The following is a 21,722-nucleotide window of genomic DNA, read 5'->3' as shown; positions in this document are numbered from 1 at the left end:
AGTTCTTAATCATTTCTCTTTGAATTTGTTTTCACGAGTAACATCTGATGGAACAATGGAGCACTCCCCAGGGGCGTGGAGCCTCAGCCCTCATGTGTTACTGCCTCCTGCTGCCTCCCTGGGATGGTTTCTCAGCTGCTCGCTCCCCAAACGCCGGCACCCCAGAACCCATGACCTCGTCTACCCTCTGTCTGGGAGGAAATGGGTTGAGTCAGCCAGGAAGACACACCTCCCACTGTGAGTCACCCTCCACCCTCTGCAGGGGCCTCGGGGTAAGTGCAGAAAGGGTGAGTGCAGTGCACACCCGATGGTGTCTCAGGGCAGAGTGAGAAGACAGTGTCTGGCACTAGGTGGGTGACTCAGCATGGGCATCTTACCCACCCCTCATCTAGGTACCAATTGTATCATGGCACAGAGGTTAGAGGAGGTTGGAGGTTGAAATTGGGGGGTCGCCTGTCTGCCATGGGTGGGTTGGTGGGCTGTGAGAAGGAGAGGTCGACTTCCCCGACTCCACCCAGGGCCTTGCATTTTTCCCTTGCATCAGGCCCTACAAATCATGCAGCCAACCCTCGTTAGAATCTATGTTTCCATTTTCCCATCCTCAGCTCAGAGTCCACGGTCCTTGTGTGATGTGGCCAAATGGCTCTGAACATCTGGTGAGCATGGTGAGATGAGGGGGGAGAGGCAATCAGATCATTCGGCGCTGGGGTAGACAGCTGGTGAGGGGCATCTAAGGGACAGAGAGCCAGCGCCTCCCAAGCTTTAATGTAAATGGCAATCGACTGGGATGTTGTGAAAGTGCAGATTCTGATTCTGGAGGTCTGGGCAGGGCCTGAGATTCTGCATTTCCAACATGCTCTTGCTTCATGGACCACAGTTTGAGTAGTGAATTTCTACAAGGCTTAACCTAGGAGCAGCGTGGCCTCCAGACTCATGCGCGGTAAGCCCCTGTAGGAGCTCTTACAACAGGCAGAAGGAACGAATGCTTGGAACTGAGCCAGGATCCCACACTATGACGACCTACCCGGGACTCTGTGTCCCTGGACTCCAGCTGATAATGTGGGAATGCTTAGTCAATGTGGTCATCAGAAAAGTAACTAAAAACTCGCCCATAAATAACCTCACTCAATCCTCACAACCTGGCCAGGCAAGTATAAAAAGGCTGTTGTATAGATGAAGGAAGGGAGGCACAGAGGATGGGGGGATGTACTCCAGGTTGCAACTGTCAAGTGGCAGAGGTAGGATCTGAACTCAGATCTAACTAAAGCCCTTCCCACTCTGCCAGCATCACTAAATTTAAGTTTCGAGGCTGGCATAGCTGTGACTGGAAGCTGCTCCCCCTGCTCGTCATGTGCCCCCTGGTCCTGCAGGAGCCTGGAGTGTGAGGTGTTGGGCCTGTGCCCTGTGTCCCCTGGCCAGCCTCCTCTGCACCCCTAGCCAGCAGTCACCTCTGCCTTCAGCCACTCGATATTGATCTCCCCATCCTCGATCTGCTGCCGTAGCTGCTTGGCCACTGTCTTCTCGCCTCCACGATCTGCAGCAGGTGCAGGTACTCCTGCATCAGTGCTTCACGCTCCCTGGCCAGGGTCTGGTAGCTGTGGACAGTCAGACGTGGTAAGACACTGTCTTCTTGTCCCCCAGAGATCCAAGCAAAAGTGGGGCTCCCCCACTGACTGCTATTAGAAGATCCTGACTCCCAGACATGGTGCACAGGGCCTTGACCTGGCTGCTGTGTTGTTACCGACTGCTCTGGCCCCTTCTCCAACTCCTCTCTCACACTCTGACCTCTGGTCCCTCTAACTGATCCTGTTCTCTCTCCTCCCCATCCAATCCACCCCCAGGCCTTTGTACAGGCTCACTCTCTTGTTAAGGGTAATGTATCTGGTAACTTTAAGTTAAAGTCAACTTTCAAATGGAAGAACAAAGCCCAGATGACAGCACATCTGTTTACTACATGGTTCACTGAATATTTTGAGTCCACTGTTGAGACCTACTACTCAGAGAAAGAGATTCCTTTCAAAATATGACTGCTCACTGGCAAGTGCTGTGATTCCCATGCGGAGACTGATGCTGGTGTGTGCCCCCCTCCACACACACACAGACGTTAGGAAAAGTCTTATGACTCGCATAATAGAGGTCTCTGAGGAGAGCAGGGCCAGAATCACATGCAGCTCTGAAATGGCTTGAGGGAGCAAAGAAAGGAGCCTGGCCTGGGTTTTTATTGTGGTTTGGGGTTTTAAACAAAAAATCTTCAATGAAATTTGTCAAAGATGGTAACACATATTTTATTCAGAACCACTGTGATACGCAGAGTCCCCTGTGATGTGATTCACAGCGGGGGAGAAATGAGGTTGGGCTCGACTCTAAATGCAGCATGGGCAAGTGGGTTTTCACAGCCAGGCAGCATGGTGGGGGTCAGGGGATGGAAAATTACTAAGAGAAAGTCAAGTGTTGGGGTTTCTGGCTAACCTGACCTAATAGGATTCTTACCAGAGACAGGCCAGCGTGATCAGACACCACCTGAGGGATGGTGGAGGAGGAGGAGGAGCCTGAGCAGATCTCAAGTGTGATCAGACATTCGTGTGTGGGTTCTGGTTAAACTGACTTTGCAAGGTTGTTGCTAAAACTGGATTTTACAAGGAAGTGCACAGACAGGCATACAAGAAGGTTCAGGGGCCTGACTAAAGTTTGGTCAAAGCGAAAAATCTTTGCCAGGGCTGAGACCAGGGCAAGACTTCTGCACACAGACAGGGATTGTGTGGTTGGATCCAAAGCCAATGTCAGAGAACAGAGCCTCCGGACTTGTTCCTCAGCTTGTCCAGGTGTGGACACGAGAGGAAGAGGGAGAGGAGAGGCATAAGTTGTCAGCATACATCAAAAAGTGCGGAGTCTGACCGCTCATTACAAGGACAAACATGCGTACAAAAATATGCATTCACAATGGCTTGTTTTTATAGAAAGAAACACCAACAGGAAGCTCAAGAATGATCAGAACTGTGCACTGGGGGTGGCTGGAGGGGACCCAGAAGTGTTGGCAGTGACTCTTCTGAGGTTAGACTTTTCTATCTTACAGATTTATCTAATATAAATAGAGAAATTTACACATACCATGTTTTCCCATTTCATAGCTTTTCTTTAATTTAAACTTCTGTACATAGGAAACCATTCTAAGATTTAATTCCTTTAGCACACTAACGGTTACAAAAGAGTAACCATACGAAATGACATTTTCATATCTCTCGCTAAGTAAAAGGACAAGCTGCATCCTAGTTTGTCCTCCACTGCGTCTCACACAGGCAGGATTTTCAAGAGTCAGTGGCACATTATAATGCAAGAGGGGTTTGGGATTAGCTCCTTAAACATAGTGGGATTAGTTTGATTAATTTTCTTCACATCAATTAAAATAGAAATTCCATTGTTTTAGCTTTTTAAATCTCAATGTTCTCTAGGGACAAGCACATGCAAACACTGATGTAAAAATGAAAATGCACCTGAAAACTTCAACACATTCATTTCACATCTTGAGATTCTTTTGCCTAAAAACAAAAACTCTATTTAGTTCTACAATTTTCTTGCCTTACTGACATTATATCTCTCCATCAATTCACATTTTTAATCCCAAGAAACTCAAAATGTTATTTCTCATACAGGAAATAAAATTACAAAGAGCTAAGGGAAACCAGAAATATAGGGCTGCACTGCTCAATCGATACAGGAATCCAAAGCAAAGAAACACAAATATTGGGATCAGCACAGATAAGCTGCCTGCTTCCCACAGGACAGAAGGAAAGCAACATGCAGAAAGTTAAACACATTCTAAACTCTCCTGGTAGAGACAGAAGCCCTGGAGTGGGTCAGTCCCTGGTGCAGAAGGGTGGCGATACCTGAGCAGCCACAGGAATGGACTCTGGGAGCTCATACACCCTCCCCTGCCTGGGAAGGAAAAGAAGGGCTCCCTCTCTGAGCTTCCACTCTCACAAGTGAGGAGACTCTCGACAGGATGCAGTTTAATGTTGTAACTCAAATGAACCCTAAATTCATAAACTCTAATCCAGACACAGAACTCCTGACATTCACAGACTTTCTCAATGTGAACAAATTACACTCTGCGGGGCCCCTACACTGTGGGTGCAAAACTCCACCCTACGTGTAGACACAGGCTCAAGGGAAGCAAAGGGACAACCTCAGGAAGGGCAGCAACTCCCTCCCCCTGTGCAGGTGCCTTCCCAGCTTTCCAGGGCTCTGTAGCTTCTCTCAGCAGAAAGCCTCCTTCTGCAGTGAGTAGGAGCAGGGAGGACACCCAGGAGGAACGTGTGGGCCTCAAGTACTTCTCTGTGCAGGCTCAAGGGGGGCTTATCTTAGAGACCCTGACCCCAGGCCTCTGCTCCCAGTCACGTTGCTTTGGACCACAGTGACCTTGTAAATGGCAAACCCAGTGTTTGAAGAATCCAGCAAATTCACACAAACCTACACTTTAATGGAAAGGAGAGAAGAAAGTTGTAAAGCATTTTTCTAGTTCAACAAGAAAAGCCACATGTATTTATTACTTTCAGAAAATAATGTTAATTAACTATTTCCGTGGAAAGACATTGTTTTATAAACAATTAATCATATTACAACTTGCTGTGCAATTGTAAGCCCTGGAATTCCATTTGAAAATACTGCATCACAAGGAAAAGAACAGAACTAACAATATGACTACACACGCTCAGGGGAGGCAGAAAGGGAAACAAGAATTTTTAACACATACAATGTAATACTAGAATCTTTTTTTTTCTGAAATTTGCCTATTTCTTGCGTCTTTGGAAATATTTTATACTGCTTTTCAAGCCCACTGATTACATAAACTTTAACTTTTGAAAACCTGAGGCTCCACTAAGTGAGTAAATCTTTTCAAGGTGACAAACCCAGGGAGGGGCAGTGCAAACAGGCCAGAACACCCAAGAAAGTTGGCACAGAGGAACCTCCACTCCAAGGCCTTCCCATAGGATGTCTGTGCCAGGAAGGAGCCTGGGAGGGGCACAGGGAGTTCATACGACAGATTCCAGGTGGCCATTCTCTGCTCTCCTCTCGTGGAAAAGAGCCACAGACAAACTATAAATCTCACAGTCAACTCAGCCAAAACCAAACTCCCACAGCTCCCCACCAAGCAGGACCTCTCCAAGTCTCCCCAGCTAAGTTTCTTGACTCAGGCCATAAACTCAGCACCGGCTTCAAGTCCTCCCTCCCCAGCCCCACCCCTCACCACTTCCCATCTGTACACAGTCCTACTGTCTCGATCTCCAAACACACCCAGAATTCAACCTCCTCTCCCCACCCTGACCTACATCTCCAAGGCCTCTTGCCTGGCTTATTGCAACAGCACCCTAACTGGTCTCCTTGCCTCTGCCCCGGCCCCTCTGTGGTATGTTCTCAACAGAGCAGCCAGATCAAGTCTGCTAAACCTATGTCCAGCCATGTTACTCCTGCTCTCAAAACCTTCCAAAGGGTCACCATCTCATTCAGAATAAATCAATGCCCGAGTCCTCGTTATGACCAACAAGGGCCGACGATTGGGCCAAAATCACAACTCTGCTTTCAGCTCCTGCTGCCGTCACCGGCTGTGCCCTGGCCACACTGGCCTCCTTGCTGCTCCCAGAGCAGGCCACTTGCTCTTCCTCCTGCACTGCTTTTGGAGCTTGTTCAAAATCTACCTCTGCGGTGAGACCTTTCCTGGCCCTCCTGGCTACAACTCCACCCCCCTCCAGCCTGGCACACATCACTCTCCCACATGAGCCACACCATTGGTGTCACATCTAGAACGTCACCCAGGGCATGCTTTTTGTGTTTTGCTCACTTCTCTGGCACCAGGGTCTAGGACAATGCATGAACCAAACCTTGCACTCAATAAGAAATGTAGCTTAATGAATGGATAACTATAAAAACTACCAGGAACTGCCTAACCCTTGGGCAAGGGAGGCTGAATCTGTAAAAACACCAGGGGCCAGGAGAGGCTGATCCATTAATCAGCCCTAAAAGGACGCACAGCATCATGTTAGAAAGAAAACTCCCCACCCCATCCTACAAATACCGTACATGTTCTTATCAGCATCAACAGAGGCCTTCAAACACAAACACCTTTTCTACTTTGAAGCAGCCTTCCGTGTCTCATTACCACTCATCGCATGTCTTTTCCTGACTTTACCATGATGACTTTCATATCTAAGGTAATATGACTGATATTAAACTGTGTTTTCTACCTTAACCAAGTCTCTCCTGGGAATGGTCGTAGGTATGTAAGCGGTAATAACCTGAGAACAGATGGAGAAGTAAATAATTCTATTCCTTCCCCCACCGTGTGCCCCCAGCAAACAGTGCATCACTGTCTGATTCTTTATCTTTTTTAAACAAACGTCACCAGAAATACATCTGCTGAACATGCTCCTTTGGAAGTCAGCCACCTCACGTTTAAGTGGCCAGATGCCACAAACCATTGAAATATTGCCTACTAGTCTACTGTACCGTTCCCAAACTGAGATTTCAGTAAATTTACGTTGCAGCTGCCAGGAAAAGAAAAAGGAATTAAAAACAATGCCATCCTGCCGCCTGGTCAGCCTGCTTCGAGGTTCAGCCTGAGGCAGGCGGCACTCTGTGCTCAGGCCCTCCTGGCCGGTCCAGCAGGTGAGTCAGCACGGGGCACTGTGTGGCCTTGGTCTGTGCCACCATCTCTGCTCTGGGTGCCTCGGGCCACTACGGCCTCCCCATGGCCACCAGCACCCACCTTATGGCCTCCACCACCCTCTCAGTCCCACCCCATGACCACCGTGCTCTCCATTGATTTGGGCTGAGGCCTACAATGTCGGGAAACAGGGTATTCTGGAAACGCTCTTCCTTAGGTCACTATCTTCTGGCATTTGCTGTGACTTTTCTGCTCTTTTGATGGCAGTGAGCCTGCCTTGATCTCTGTGATCAGGAATGTGGCTGAGCAAAAGCCGCTTGTACCTCCGGGATGGACGCACCTCCCAGATGCTCTTGCTAGACGGGTCCTGGCAGTGCAGGGAAAGGTGGCTCTGCACTGGAGGTGAGTCCTGGAGAGGCATCTGACAGTGGACTCTGCATTTGACAGCATCCTGGGTGGTGGAGAGCGTGGCCCACTCCTCACCCGGGGGTTTACCCTGGGGACTCGGGGAAGGGGCTCTCTCTTCACTTCTTCCTTGGGCTCCGACAGCATGGTGAGGAGTTTGCCTGTCCCCTGGCTTGGCTCCCTTCATGAGGGCTTCTGGAAATCAGCCAGTTCAGTGAGTCCTTTCCTGCGGACTCCGCACTGGAGGTCCCAAAACAGTGCACTGAACACATTTTACTTTGAAAATCTCCTGGCAGATCCTTTTGTTTTGCATTGCAGGTTCTTGTTGTATTTTGGAAGAGCTGAATGCCACTTGTCTGTAGAATTATTGAAGGTTTACAGTGGTTTGTTCTAAGTCGGAAGTTGTTACAATCTATCCAAAGAACTAGTAATGTGAGCTTGTTTCAGAGGTCAGCCACCCTGCTTTCTTGACAGTTCCTTCAGAGCCTGTGTCCCATAAGTTTTGTTACTGTTTTTGAGAATGAGGCAAAGCACTGCAGTGAAGGTTGCTCTTGGCATGTGTCATTGTTTAACGTGGTCTGGGGGCAAAGGAGGTGGTGGTCCTTTGGTAACTAGTCACAAAGCATTGAGAAAGGTTAGAAGGTCATGTTGCTTGGAACTCCCTGAGGACCTAGTATCCACCTGGTCTGGTCCACAGCGGACTCAGGGGGGCTAGATGACCTCAGGTGGAGCAGAAAGCCCTTGAGAGAGACCCCCCAAACCCCCATGTGCAGAGTTTGGTCTAAATAGAGAATTTACCTTAATGAGGAGAAGAGATGATGAAGTGTCTTGGTCAGTACCTTGCAGGGGCTTGTTGCTTTGTACAGAGAACAGCTTTCCTCCTGGTAAGGGGAGGACAGGAGGAACACGCAACCACAACCCTTGGGGCTGACCTTCTCCTGGCGGCAGTCCTGCATACCTCAGCTACTTGAGCAGAGCTGGGGCCAGACGCCCCGCTGAGTGCCTGGGAGGCTCTGCTGTCCGACACCTGGCCTGGCTTTGAAATAAGGGGACCAACCCTCGCCGTTTTAGCCCATGGACAGCAGGAGGGTTGGGTAGCCATGAGCTTCTAGGAACTATTTCTGAGGCTTCCTGAAGCCTTTCCTGTTGTCTTGATGCCATCCTGTGCTATCTGCCCGAGTGTCTGTGTCCCTACAGGGCACTTACCACAGCCTGGGAGGAGGTATTCACCTTTCTTCCTCCTCTGCCTTAGATGGTCAGTTTCTTAAGGTAGACAGTGGGTCTTTCATCTTTCTATTCCAGTAATAACTTGCAAGCAGAAGGTGCTTCTTAAATCTTTACTAAAGGTTTAAATGGGTAAATTGGCTACAGGTGTCGGTGTTCCCAAAAACACTTGTTTTGTTTCTATACTTGATTATTTTAGGGGTAGACATTTAATCCTTTCTTTCTAGTTACTTTTTCATTTATCCTTGCAGGCTCCACATAAAGGGCTCAATGTCTGGTTCAGTGGTTAAAAGCTGTTCACAGGGATGACTGGACCCCACTAAGCATTCTTTCGTCTGTAGTGAACGTTTCACCAAAAAAAGCTCTTGGAAAGGCTGGATGGTCAGTATTACATGCTCAAGCCATGGCCGTGCCCTCCATCTTCCACCTGATTGAGAAGGGGGGGCTGAAGTCCGTGGCTGCCCCAGGAGAAAGGACACCAGGAAGGCCACCGGGGACCTAAGGAACATGCGAGTGAAGCAGATGGGAAAGGAGGTGCAGGTTCATCGTTGTCCTTGAGGGAAAACCTGAGGGCCTAGCAGGGCTCCCGCAAGTTGAAGCAAGCCACTGTGCAGGGTGAACCTGCACCCAGGGCTACCCAGGAAGCCGCCAGTCAGGAGCAGGTGCAGAGTCTCTGGAAGGAACTCCAGGAGACAGTGTGGCCTCCACAGCATCAGGCAGCCAGGGAGATGCAAACATGTCTGCTATGGATGCTGACAATGAGACCCCCCTCCTCCCTGCCAGGGTCTCTTAGGTAAGAGTGGCATTTCCGTGGATGACTTTATCCCTCAGGATCTGGGGTGTGCAGATTTATTGGCTGGCAACTTTCTTACACTTTCTTCTCAGAGCACACTCGAGAAAGGTCATCTGTCCCCCACGAGGCTGTTGACCGAAAGAGGTTGAAGAGAGATGTGGAGCCCAGCTGCAGAGGGACCAGCCTTGTGCCTGACTAGGGCTTGGCCCAGAACCCTCAAGTTCATCATTCACAATGATGCCTCAGAAAGCCTCCCAGAGCCCCTCCACCCTCCAACAGATGTCACCTTAAAGCCAGACACAGAAGCTGTGCAGAGCAAGCACAGCAACACCGGCCCCACGTCTCTCAGAAAAGTCATCCTGTCAGCACTGGGGGCCCAAGAACTCCTCAACTCGCTGCACTCCTACTGCTTCTGCTCCCAGGGGAACAGGAGCATGGGTGCCACCTGTGGGAGCAGGTGGAGAAGAATGGCGAGCTGAAGAGGGGCAGCTGCCTACAGCCAGGTGCACACGCTGCAGGAGGAGCTGGACGAGCTGAAGGGAGGGGGCTCCCTGCCTTAGCAGCCTGCTGCCCCCAGCCAGGGTCAGTCCCGGTGCTCGGGGCTCCCCCACTGCCTGCTCATCATGAGGGGTTTCCTGCTATGCAGCAGACGGCCCCTGAGCACTTCTGTGTGCAGCATGCCTGCTGCTGTCTTGGGAGAAGGCTCTGCTGGTAGCCCCCCCCTCGCAGACAGGGAGCCCAGGCTGCAGAGCTCACCCCGCCAGTTCTAGGGTGCTCGAGAGGCAGCGGTAGTTGTCAAGGTTTAGCCGCTGGGAAAGGAGGCATTGCAGGTCTGCTGGGAAAGCCAGACCTACACAATGAACGGTGCCTGGATCCTTGTTTTTCCACTTGAACAGGAGAAAATCAGCTTCTGTTGCATCCCTCACACAAATGTAAATTCCAATGAGTTAGGATCTAAATGTGAAATAAAATCGACATAGTAACTATTAGAAAAGTTATAGGAGACTCTTAAAGTCATGGGGAGGTTCTTTCCATTTGTGTTTTAATGAATATCCATGAACTGAAGTCATTTTGAACATTTTAATAATTTCTTTAAAATTTTAAACATCTTTTTGAGTAGAGTACATTCTCTTTTGTAAATATTAAAGCACTACAGAAATATATAAGGTAAGAAGTGGTAAAAACTCCTATTTCTCACCTACCTCCCAGCTTTTATTCCTTGTTGGTAGTAAAATTTGGTGTGTAATCTCCTCAACTCTTCCCTGTGCTTTACATGCATATTTCTCCACCTGTACGAATAGGTTGGATATATTTTTGGTGTGTTTATTGGCTATGTTTCTGATTTTCCCGCTCTCTTACAGTTTAGTAGTTGTAAACATTGGTTTCTCAATATTCCTTATGTATTGAGGGTACCATCTTTTGTCTGTTATACATCCATGGAAAACATTTCCTTACCACATAGTTCATTTAATCTGGATCAGTGCTCGTCTTCCCAGATGTCAGTAACACTTCAGGAGGGAAACGGCTCTATGTGACTGGCTGTTCAGGATCTCCGGGACCCCCCAGGGCAACAACCGTTAGGACAACACAAAACAAGAAACAAAACCCATCCTGCGTGTTTCCAGATGCATTCTGGTGGAAGGACAGCTCCAGTTGAGGACCGCTGATGTTTTGGTCAGAGTTATCCACTATGTTCTCCTATCACGTTAAAGCAGTTTCGGTAGTTTCTTGTACCTGATGGTACAGTTTGGTGCCTTTGTCTGTTCCTCTTGGTCAGACTGTGCAAGGTTTCTCACTGGTACAAGTCTTTCCAGAGAGCCAGCCCTTAACTCCATTGCTTAGGTCTGCATTGTTTTTCCTGCCTCGTGAATCCTCACTTCATTCTGCTGTTGTTGGTTTTATTGTGGTGTTATTCTGGCTCCTGGAGGGAAGTGCTCAGCTTCTTCATGTAGAGTTGATATTCCCTGATACCTGCAGTGGAGGCTGTGTCTCTTCTGTCCCTTAGTCTCCACGCCATGGATTTGGCTCATGCTGCTCTCAGTGCTGCTCATTTCTAAAGAGTTTGTCCTGTCTGTCTGGATCCCCTCTGTAACCTGAGAGATTTAGAAAGGTGTGGACAGATTTTCAAGTGGATAGGTTGGGGGAGGGGAGCCAATATTTTGTGATTATTTTTTATTTTTATTGCTTTAAGGTCCCGTAATATGGTTACTTATAGATTTCTGCCTTTTGGACTCTTTAGAGATTTCACTGTGGCTTAGCACACAGTCCATTGTGGTGACTGTTTCATTGTGGTTTGAGAAGAATGTTTCCTCTCCACTAGTTTCTTATGTTGTTGTCCCTCAGGCTGAGGCTAGATCTAGCTTTTTTGTGTTTGTCAACAGATCTGTTTCCTAACTTATTGTATCACTTAAGGGGAAGAGGAAAGTGACTGAATTGACTTAGTATAAGGAAATAGGAGGCTATCAGATAATGGACTATCTCATACACAAGATTTCTTGCCCAAACCTCAAGGTAAACACTAAACAAATAATCAAAGCAAAACCACATATGATAAACAAAGAGAAAACTAGAAGAATCATAAGACAGAACAACCAAACTGAATTGGCAGTCCAAAACAAATGGGACAAGAAACAAAGGAAATGCAAAAGAACCAGAAAATAAGTGACAAAACAGCAACATTAAGCCCTCATATATCAATAATTACCCTAAATGTAAATGGATTGAACACTCCAATCAAAAGATACAGAGTGGCAGGAGGGATTAAAAAGCAAGACCCAACAATATGCTGCCTTCAGGAAACACATCTTAGCACTAAAGACAAGCACAGGGTCAGAGTGAAAGGATGGAAGACAATACTCCAAGCTAATGGCAAACAAAAGAAAGCAGGTGTTGCCATACTCACATCAGACAAAGTAGACTTCAAGATAAAACAGGTTAAGAAAGACAAAGAAGGGAAATATATAATGATAAAAGGGACACTACATCAAGAAGACATATCACTTATAAATATATATGCACCCAACATAGGAGCACCAATGTACATAAAGCAACTATTAACAAACCTAAAAGGAGAAATCAACAACAACACAATAATAGTAGGGGATCTTAACACCCCACTTACAGCAATGGATAGATCATCCAGACAAAAAGTTAATAAAGAAATATTAGACTTAAATGAAAAACTGGACGAGATGGACCTAGTAGACATATACAGAGCACTCCATCCAAAAACAGCTGACTACACGTTCTTCTCAAGCGCGCATGGAACATTCTCTAGGATAGACCATATGTTGGGAAACAAAGCAAGCCTCAATAAATTTAAGAAGATTGAAATCATAACAAGCATCTTTTCAGACCATAAGTCTATGAAACTGGAAATGAAACATGAAAAAAAAACTGGGAAAGTGACAAAAATGTGGAGATTAAACAACATGCTACTGAACAACCAATGGATCATTGATGAAATTAAAGGAGAAATCAAAAACTATCTGGAAACAAACGAAAATGATAACATGCCATATCAAGCCATATGGGATGCAGCAAAAGCAGTCCTGGGAGGGAAACTCATAGCGATACAAGCTGCTATTTTTTTTTTTAAGTAAACACTCTTTTCCTTTATCCCTGTCTTCTCCTCTGGTACTTTAATAATGCTTATCTATTTCTTTTCATGGTATCCCATAATTCACACTGCCTTTCCCCATTCCTATGCAGTACCGTTTTTCTTTTTGTTTCTTTGACTGGATGATTTCAAACGACACATCTTCTAGTTCACTAATTATTTCTTGTACATGGTTGAATCTGATTTAGAACCTCTCTATTAAATTCTTCAGTTCAGTCGTTGTGTTCTTCAATTCTAGGATTTCTGTTTGTTTTTCCTTAATGATTTCTGTTTCTATAATGAACTTCTCACTTATTCATGCACTGTTTCCTTATTTCATTTAGTAGTCTATCTATGTTTCCTTAGAGTTTTATGAATTTCTCAAAGAGGGTTGTTCTGAAGCCTTTGTGTCATAGTTCCTATATCTCCATTGCTTGGTCGGTCATTGGAGTTTTATTCTTTTTCTTTGGTGGTGTCATGAGTCTTTGATTATTCGTGATCCTTGTGGCCTTCCATTGGTGTCTGCAAATTTGAGGAAGTAGGCACCTCTTCCACCCTTTACAGACTGGCTTTAGCAAACCAAAGCCTTCATAGTCATCCCATCTAGGGGTCCTGGGTAGGCCATCTGGTGGTGTCCAGGGGCAAGCTTGCTGCTGGAGTCCTTGGACAGCCTGGTACTGGAGTGAGTGGAACGCTTGGGTCTATGGTATTGTGTCTGGCCCTGGGCACAGCTGGGACCCTGAGATCATGAGTAGCCCCACTGGAGCCTGTTTTGGCAGGTCCTCTTTGAGAGCCTGCAGCCACAGGAGGCATCCAGGGCCATGAGAGTTCGCCAGTGCTGGGATGAGCTGAGAGCCTTGGTTCATGGGAGACTGCCAGGAGCCTGGCACCACGAGAGACAGCTTGTGCTGTGGTAGGCCAGAAGTCTGGATTCCTGGGAGCCTGCTGGGATCCTGGGGCCACAGGAGCTGCCTGAGGCTGCAGAAGCCAGCAGGCACTGGATCAAGATGGAAGCCTGGGTTCATGGGAACCTGCCGGTGCCTGGTGCCATGGGAGCTGCCTGGGGCCGCCTGAGTCAGCAAGCACCTGGGTAAACTGGGGGCCTGGTTTTGTGGGAGCCTGCAAGGAGCCTCGTTCCATAAGAGCTGTCTACAGCTGCTGGAACTGGCAGGTGGTGTGGTGAGCCATGGGCCTGAGTTCCCAGCAGCCCCCTGGGAGCCTGGTGTCATGGAATCTACCTGGGTTGCTGGAGCCAGCAAGTGCTGGAGTGACCTGGGGTCTTGGGTTTGTGGGAGCCCACTGGGGTCTTGGGTTTGCCCTGTTACAGAAGCTGCCTGTGGCTGTGAATGCTGCCTGTGGCTGCCTGGCATACGCAGGAACTTGGGTGAGCCAGGGTCTGGATTCACTAAAGCCCACCAGGAGCCTGGTGCCAAGGACACCACTTGTGGTCACAAGAGCCACCTTGGGCTGTTGAAGACGGCAGCCCCTAGGCTGAGATGGGGCCCTGGGTTCCCAGGAGCCTGGTGGGAGCCTGGTGCCAAGGATGCTGCTTGAGGCCACCAGAGCTGGCATGCTCCAGGGTGAGCCAGGGGCCTGGATTTGCAGAAGCCTGCAGGGAGCCAGCTAGGTCCACGGGAGTCAGCCTGGCGCTGGGGCAGGCTGGCTAAGGTCAGGCAGAGTGGAGAAGTCCCTTCTCATTGGGAGGTGTTTGATTACTGATTCAGTCTGCTTATTTGTTACTGGTCTGTTCAAGATTTCTATTTCTTCATGATTCAGCTTTTGTAGGTTGTTTCTAGGAATTTATCTATTTTGTCTAGGTTATGCAATTTACGAGTGTACACTAGTTCAGAATAGTCTCTTCTGATCTCTTTCTTTCTGAAGCATCTGTTGCAATGCCTCCTCTTTCATTTCTGATTTAGTTTGAGTCATCTTTCTTTGTTTTCCTAGATATTTTATCTAAGGGTTTCTCAATTTTATTTTTTCCAAAACTCAACTTTTACTTTTATTAATCGTCCATACTGTCTTTCATTTTTTTTCCACTCTCCTCTTGGTGACTTCCATCCTTCTGCTAACTTTGGGTTTCATTTTTTCTTTTTTTAATGCTGTGTGTTGTAAGTCAGGTTGTTTCTTTGACATCTTTCTTCTCTTGTAATGTACAAGTTTATCACTATAAATTTTCCTCTTAGTACTACTTTTGCTGCAGCCTATAAGTTTTGGTGTGTTTATTGTTTCTTTTTTTTTTTTTAAAGATTTATTTATTTATTTTCGCCCCAAAGCCCCAGTAGATAGTTGTATGCCATAGTTGCACAGCTTTCTAGTTGCCGTATGTGGGACGCGGCCTCAGCGTGGCCGGAGAAGCAGTGCGTCGGTGTGTGCCCGGGATCCGAACCCGGGCCACCAGCATCAGAGAGCACGCACTTAACCGCTAAGCCACAGGGCTGGCCCATATTGTTTCTTTTTGTGTGTGTGTGATGAAGATTGGCCCTGTGCTAACATCTGCCAATCCTCTTTTATTTTATTTTATTTTATTTTTTGCTGAGGAAGACTGGCCCTGGGCTAACATCCGTGCCCATCTTCCTGCACTTTATATGGGATGCCGCCACAGCATAGCTTGCCAAGCGGTGCGTTGGTGTGCACCCGGGAACTGAGCCGGCGAACTACGGGCCGCCGCAGTGGAGCGCACGCACTTAACCGCTTGTGCCACCCGGCCGGTCCCTATTGTTTCTTTTTGTATGTTTTGAGCTGTTTTCTAATTTCCCTTTTGATTTCTTCTTTGATCTACATTTTTTGTGTGTGAAGAAGATCAGCCCTGAGCTAACATCCATGCCAATCCTCCTCTTTTTGCTCAGGAAGACCGGCCCTGAGCTATCATCCTTGCCCATATTCCTCCACTTTATATGGGATGCCACTACAGCATGGCCTGACAAGCATGGGTTGGTGCGTGCCCAGGATCCGAACCCAGGCCGCCAGCAGCGGAACACATGCACTTAACCGCTACAGCACCTGTCTGCACCCTGATCTACTTTTAAGTTTAAGAGTTTTTGTTGAACTTCCACATATTATGAATGTTCCAGTTTTCCTTCTGTTATTGACTTCTAGTTTCATGCCATTGTGTTTAGAAAAGTTACTTGGTATTATTTCAGTCTTCTTTAATCTTGTTAAGACTTGTTTTGTGACCTAACATGTGATCTGTTCTGGAAAATAGTCTGTGTGCCCTTGAGAAGAGTGTACATTTTGTTGCTGTCCAGTAAAATATTCTGTGTGTGTCTGATAGGTCCATTTAGTATTTAATGTTTTCATGTCTGCTATTTCCTGATTTTCTGTATGGATATTCTATCCGTTAAAAGTGGTCTTTGAAGTCTCCTACTATTTGCAACTTATATACGTGAGAAGGCTCTTATATTGGGTATATATAAAGATCTCTTAGAACTCAATTATAAAAGACAAGTCAATGAAACGGGGTAAGCAACTGGAATAGACATGTCTCCAGGAAATACATAGATGGCCAATAAGCACAAGATAGTTGCTCAGTATCATTAATTATTAGGAAAATACAAATTCAAAGCACAATGTGATACTATTTCACACTCAAAATGAAGGCTATATTCAACATAATGGAAAATAACAAGTGTTGGTAAAGATGTGTAGAAAGGGAAACCCACACACATTACTGGTGGGAAAGTAAAATGATGCAGCCACTGCAGAAAACAACTTGGCATTTTCTAAAATCTTAAACCTAGAATTACCATTGACCTGGAGAGGCCCATGGTAGATATGTCCAAAAGAGCAAACTTGCCCATAGACATTCAAAGCAACAGTGTTCACAATGGTCCAAAAGTGAAACAAACCCAAATTTCTATCCAGTTATCACTGCATAAACCAAATGTGGCCTATTCATAATATAGGATATTATAAGCCATAAAAAAGAATTAAGTACTGCTACATGCTCGGCCATGGGTGAATCTTGAAACGTGTGCTCACTGAAGCCATCCACAAAGGCAATAGATAACAGGATGCCATTTGAATGAAATGTCCAGAATAGGAAAATCCATAGGGGGAGAAAACAGATGAGTTGTTTCCATGGGTTTGGGTTAGCAGAAAATAGATTGTGAATGAGTATGGGTTTGTTTGGGGGTGTTGAAAATGTTCTGGAATTAGATAGTGGTGATAGCCACACGACATAATCATTGTGCTAAAAGCCACAGAAATGTATACTTTGAAATACTTAAAACGGTGTAGTCTATGTTAAGCAGATTTTCCACATAAAAATTTTGAATTTTTTAAGTTAATCAGGGTATTGGTTAATTTTAAGTTGCCTGGTATATTTAATAAGTGTAATTAGTGGAGTTATTAGGGGTGGGGCAAGTTGTAGCCAAGAGAGTAAACATCCGACGAGGGCTATAGTAACAAATCCTATGACTATACAAGCAACAGTCTAAAATCCAGTCCATTTCCATTGTCCCCAACTTGGAGAGACCAGCCATGAAAATAGGTCAGTGACCTCGGGGGCCTTTGGTATCTATTCAAAGATTTGGGTAATATTATGCAATATTTTAACCTCTTGGGCCATTTGGTGGAGGTAGGTTTGAACTTCTCTGTTGATGTACACTCAGCAAGTGTGGTTCTAGGAAAGGCACTAACCCCTCCTTCCTTGGCCGGTATAGACAGTCTAGGGCCAGGCCATTTTCTAAAACCATTTAGGCGAGAGACTCATGAGAGTGTTGTTCAGGGGTTAGGATATGTTCCTATGGAGTTGTTGTCCATGTTCTGTTAAGGTTGTTGATACTTCTTAGTTGCCTCAGTTTCCTGATTTTGTGTGGGTAGGGCCACCGCACCTGTGCCCAGTCCAGTCAGTCAATCCTAGTAGAACTGAACACCCAGTGCTATAGGTCTGACATTGTTTCTATGGGTTGGTAGTAGCCTGTCAGGGCAGGAAACTCAGGGGACCTGCGACCTGAGGGAAGCAGGCTGAGAGAGAAACAATAGTGCGTTGCACAATATAGCCTGGAGAAAGCTGCTCAGAGAGCTGGGGAGGAGAGACGCTCACTGGGTGAGAGCCTTGTGATATCAGCCCACAGTGAAACCCAAAAGTGGATGCTCCTGGTGTGAAATACTCCTTAGGTGACTTGAGGTAAAATAATTTGCACCCATTCACTGGTTACCTGTGCTATATGATTTCAAGGGGTATGGTTAAAGTGTTTGTCGGCCAAGAGCTGTTTGTGCCTGGGCACAAAATCACCAAGGTGGCCTCGAAGGCTACCCCAAAATGACCCCTCAAGGAGCAGTTGGGGCAGAAAGTGGGTGGAGCATTTTGAAGGAATCCTGGGGCAAAGATGTTGTTCGATGGAGTTGGCTACAACTGAGTCTCTCTGCAGGGTAAGCCCTTCAGCTGGGGTACAGTAGGTGATTGGAGGCCAAGTGACAGACCCTGTGACTCCTGATTCCCAGTGCACGGTTAGACCTCTAAGCCCATTGGACATAAATGGTTGTGGTGTTTGTGAAGCATCTTGCTGGCAGTGTGGAAAGTATAGGGGACATGTGGTGGGAGACGTCATGATAGTGTCGGGAGGAGCTGTGTGTGAGATTACGGTGTTGAGGGGGAAGGACTGGAGGCAGGTGCAGTGGGTGTGTGACTAACAATGGTCAATGAAGGGACAGCCGGGGTGTAACTGGGGAAATCAGGGACCAGCAGAAGTAATGTGTTTAAAACAAGACACCAGGGCAGGCCCAGTGGCTTAGCTGTTAAGTGCGCACGCTCCACTACTGGCGGCCTGGGTTCGGATCCCGGGCGTGACCGACGCACCTCTTCCCCAGCCATGCTGAGACTACATCCCACATACAGAAACTAGAAGGATGTGTAACTATGACATACAAATATCTACCTGGGCTTTGGGGAAGGAAAAAAGGAGGAGGATTGGCAATAGATGTTAGCTCAGAGCTGGTCTGCCTCAGGAAAAAGGAAGAGGAGGATCAGCATGGATGTTAGCTCAGGGCTGATCTCCCTCACAAAAAAAATAAATAAATAAAATAATAAAACAAGACACCAGGCCCTAATAGAGCCACTTAGCCTAAGTCTCACGTCAACAAGCCGAGATTTAATTAGACTTTTTGCCCTCCCAGGAATAGAATCATAAACCAGTCAATTGGGAATCGCCTGATGAGCAGCAGGTAGGTCGCCTTCCTAATAGAGCCCTGCCATCCCCTAAAGGAAGGTAACCTTGCCGTAACCAACCCTCTTTTTGGTGTAGTGTAATTTCCTTGTTCCTGCTCCCTTCTGCCTATAAAAGTCTTTCATTTTGTACAGCTCCTTGGAGCTCCTTTCTCTCTGCTAGACTGGATGCTGCCTGATTCATGAACTGTTGAATAAAGCCGATAAGATGTTTAAAATTCACTCAGTTTTATTTTGTTTTGTACCAGTTTGGTGGCAGCAGTGGGATCCAAAGGAGACATCTGATGGCTTAGGGGATGAGAAACACAGGCAGTGGTACCTGCAAAACCTTTGAGTTCTCCATCTTTGTCACTGATTCTGAGAGCCGTGGGTAAGTTCCTCTCAGCAAGTGCTGTAGAGAAACACAGCAGGGGGCTGTGAGGGAGGGTTGGGCGTCACTTGGTAGAAGGGTCTGAAAGGCCTCAATAGGGTGACATTTGCTGGGACCAGAATGACAAGAGGGAGCCAGCCCTTCAGGGGTCTGGAAGCAGTGTGTCAGGGAGATGGCACCACCGGTCCTGAGTCTCACAGGCAGAAGTGAGTTTGGCCAGAGGAGGTCAGAAATATGGCCAGTGCAGCTGGAGGGAGGCTGGGAGGAGAGAACAGGAGCTGGGGTGGAAGGTAGGGCCAGGGCCTGGTAGGCTGTGTCAGTTACCTTTCCCTCTCTGACTTCATTGCCCCTAACCTTGCTTTTCAAAACTACAAATGTTGACTATCTCACAATTTGTGTGTATCAGCAATGAGGCACGTTTTAGCTGGGTGCCTCTGCCTCACTGAGTTGAACAGGTTGGGGCTGTGGCCTCAACTGAGGCTCAACTGGGGGAGGACAAGCCCCCAAGGTCACTCTCAGCCTTCAGGGTTCAGTTTGGACTGAGAGCCTGAGTTCCTTTCTGTCTGTTGGCCTGGGCACCCCCGTGCTTCTCTCCTCTATAGGCCTCCACATTGGGCAGTCCCAAAACACTGGTATTTGATTCCTCAGTTACAGGGATTCGACAGAGTGAGAGAGAGAGATGGAACATGAGAGAGGGAGTAAGAGGAAGTGAGAGACTTGTGTAGTTAAAATTTAGACAAGACATCCCATCACTTTGGCTCTTATTATGTTCAGAAGCCAGTTACTAACCACTTAGTGGCTCCACAGGGATGGCTATGCCATGAGTGGGGTTTACTGGGTACCATTGTGGAGGCTTCCCACCTCATAGGCCAAGATGAGGCCCTTGGGTCTCATTCTCCATAAAACAGGAAACAGTTGAATGGTTTTATGCCACAGAAGGCAGTATCTAAATTTCCGTTAGTTTCAAACCCCTCATGATGCTGACCTGAAAATGAGGCCAAGTTGGAAGTGACTGTTCCAATATCACATTGCTAGAATCCAGGCCTGTTTTGAGTGGTGTTCTGTGCTACCTGTCACCCCTTCTTGTTATTCTTCCATCTCTAAGTTTGTGCCTTAGGTACATGTGACACCAGCCCACAGGGGTAATAGATATTATCTCATATACACCGGGTGAGGTCCCTAGGAAGTAGATTCTAGCCTGATCCCCATGGTGCAGGTTTGGAGACTAGGGAGGACCTGAGAGGCACAGGGACTTTCCCAGGATGCAGAACTGGTAAGAAAGAGGAGGTCTGCATTCATCTCTGTCTCCTCAAAGCTAGGACCTGAGTTAGGTTTCCAGGGAACTGTGGCTAGGGCTGTGTAGGCTCCTTGTGTACAGTTCAGGAAGTGACATGAGAGAGGAGGGTGAGCAGCCCGGGCTCAATGGGCAGCTCTGGAGAAATCTGATTGAGGTAAGGGTCCCAGGTAAAGGAATCTTGAAAAATGACCCCATCTCCTTGGTCCTAGGCCTCAACAGATCTTAGAACTCTGGTAACCAGGCACCCACAGCCCCCCATCCAGCTCACTTGAATGGAGACAGCCAAGAAGCAAAAATGTTTTGTTGTTGTATCCAAACTTTTGCAGGATCTGGCCTCAAAAAAACCCAGAAAGAGAATCTTTTTGATTGTTGCCGATGTTGGCTCAGCCCTCATCCCTGACGCCTCTGGGTGTCTGACAGGAGGCAGTGAAGGGTAACATGGGGGAGCCCAGGAAAGGCTAGTGCAGGCCAGGACACAACGGTGATCCCACCTGATCAACCCCACACTCCAGGCCCCTCATAGTGTGTGTGTGTGTGTTTGTGTGTCTGTGTGGAGTGGGGAAGGCAGGGTATGTGGGACAGGCCATTCCTAAGCAGGAGCTTGTTGTTAGGTGTCGGAAACCTGGTGGGTCTGTCACGTTCATACCCCAGATCATGGCTGACAGCATGAGAAGGTGAGCTCCTCTACTCGTATATTATTGAGCCCTAGAGGTTTCATTTCCTTCCCTCCCTGACCAAAGATCTTTGCCAGGATGCCCTCTGTGCCTGAACTGAGGAGCAGACTTTCTCTTGGGGGTTGGCCTCAGTGGCAGTGTGCAGGCCACCCCTGATTCCCTCTGGCCCAGCTCCCAGGCAGTCTTTGCAGAACTCCACTCAGGAGGTCGTCGAGTAGCTGCCCAATGGTTTCAACTCCACCAGCTCACTAGACAAGGAGCAGGTACATGAGGCCACCCACACCATCCAGTGCTGCTCTGAGATGAGAGCAGGAGCAGAGGGCCTCCACACTCAGGACCTTGAGATGATGGGGTTGGACCAGAACTAGGGTGGGACCAGTCAGGGGCTGTCTCTTTTTCAAGCTAAAGGGGACGTACATGCAGGTAACCTTGTCTGGTTCAGAGCTGTGCTCCCTTGACCCTATTTCCCTTGTCTGTTGTGAGTTTAGGAGGCCACTGAGGCAGAGCCAGAGGCTAAAGGGGACTGCAGGCTGG

General features: G+C 47.4%; 1 long non-coding RNA gene across 1 annotated transcript in view; it reads left to right on the top strand.

Annotated features, from left to right (window-relative positions):
- LOC131410034 (uncharacterized) overlaps nt 1–21,722 on the top strand; it is a 48,128-nt gene that overhangs the window by 26,262 nt on the left and 144 nt on the right. The window contains exon 2 of the long non-coding RNA XR_009221141.1: nt 19,096–19,217. This is a non-coding gene — a long non-coding RNA (uncharacterized LOC131410034). The remainder of the gene's footprint in view (nt 1–19,095; nt 19,218–21,722) is intronic.

Source organism: Diceros bicornis, chromosome 9 (assembly GCF_020826845.1).
Source record: "Diceros bicornis minor isolate mBicDic1 chromosome 9, mDicBic1.mat.cur, whole genome shotgun sequence".
Classification (NCBI taxonomy): Eukaryota; Metazoa; Chordata; class Mammalia; order Perissodactyla; family Rhinocerotidae; genus Diceros; species Diceros bicornis.
Note: the sequence above shows the minus strand (reverse complement) of the source record. Positions and strands in the feature narration are given on the sequence as shown.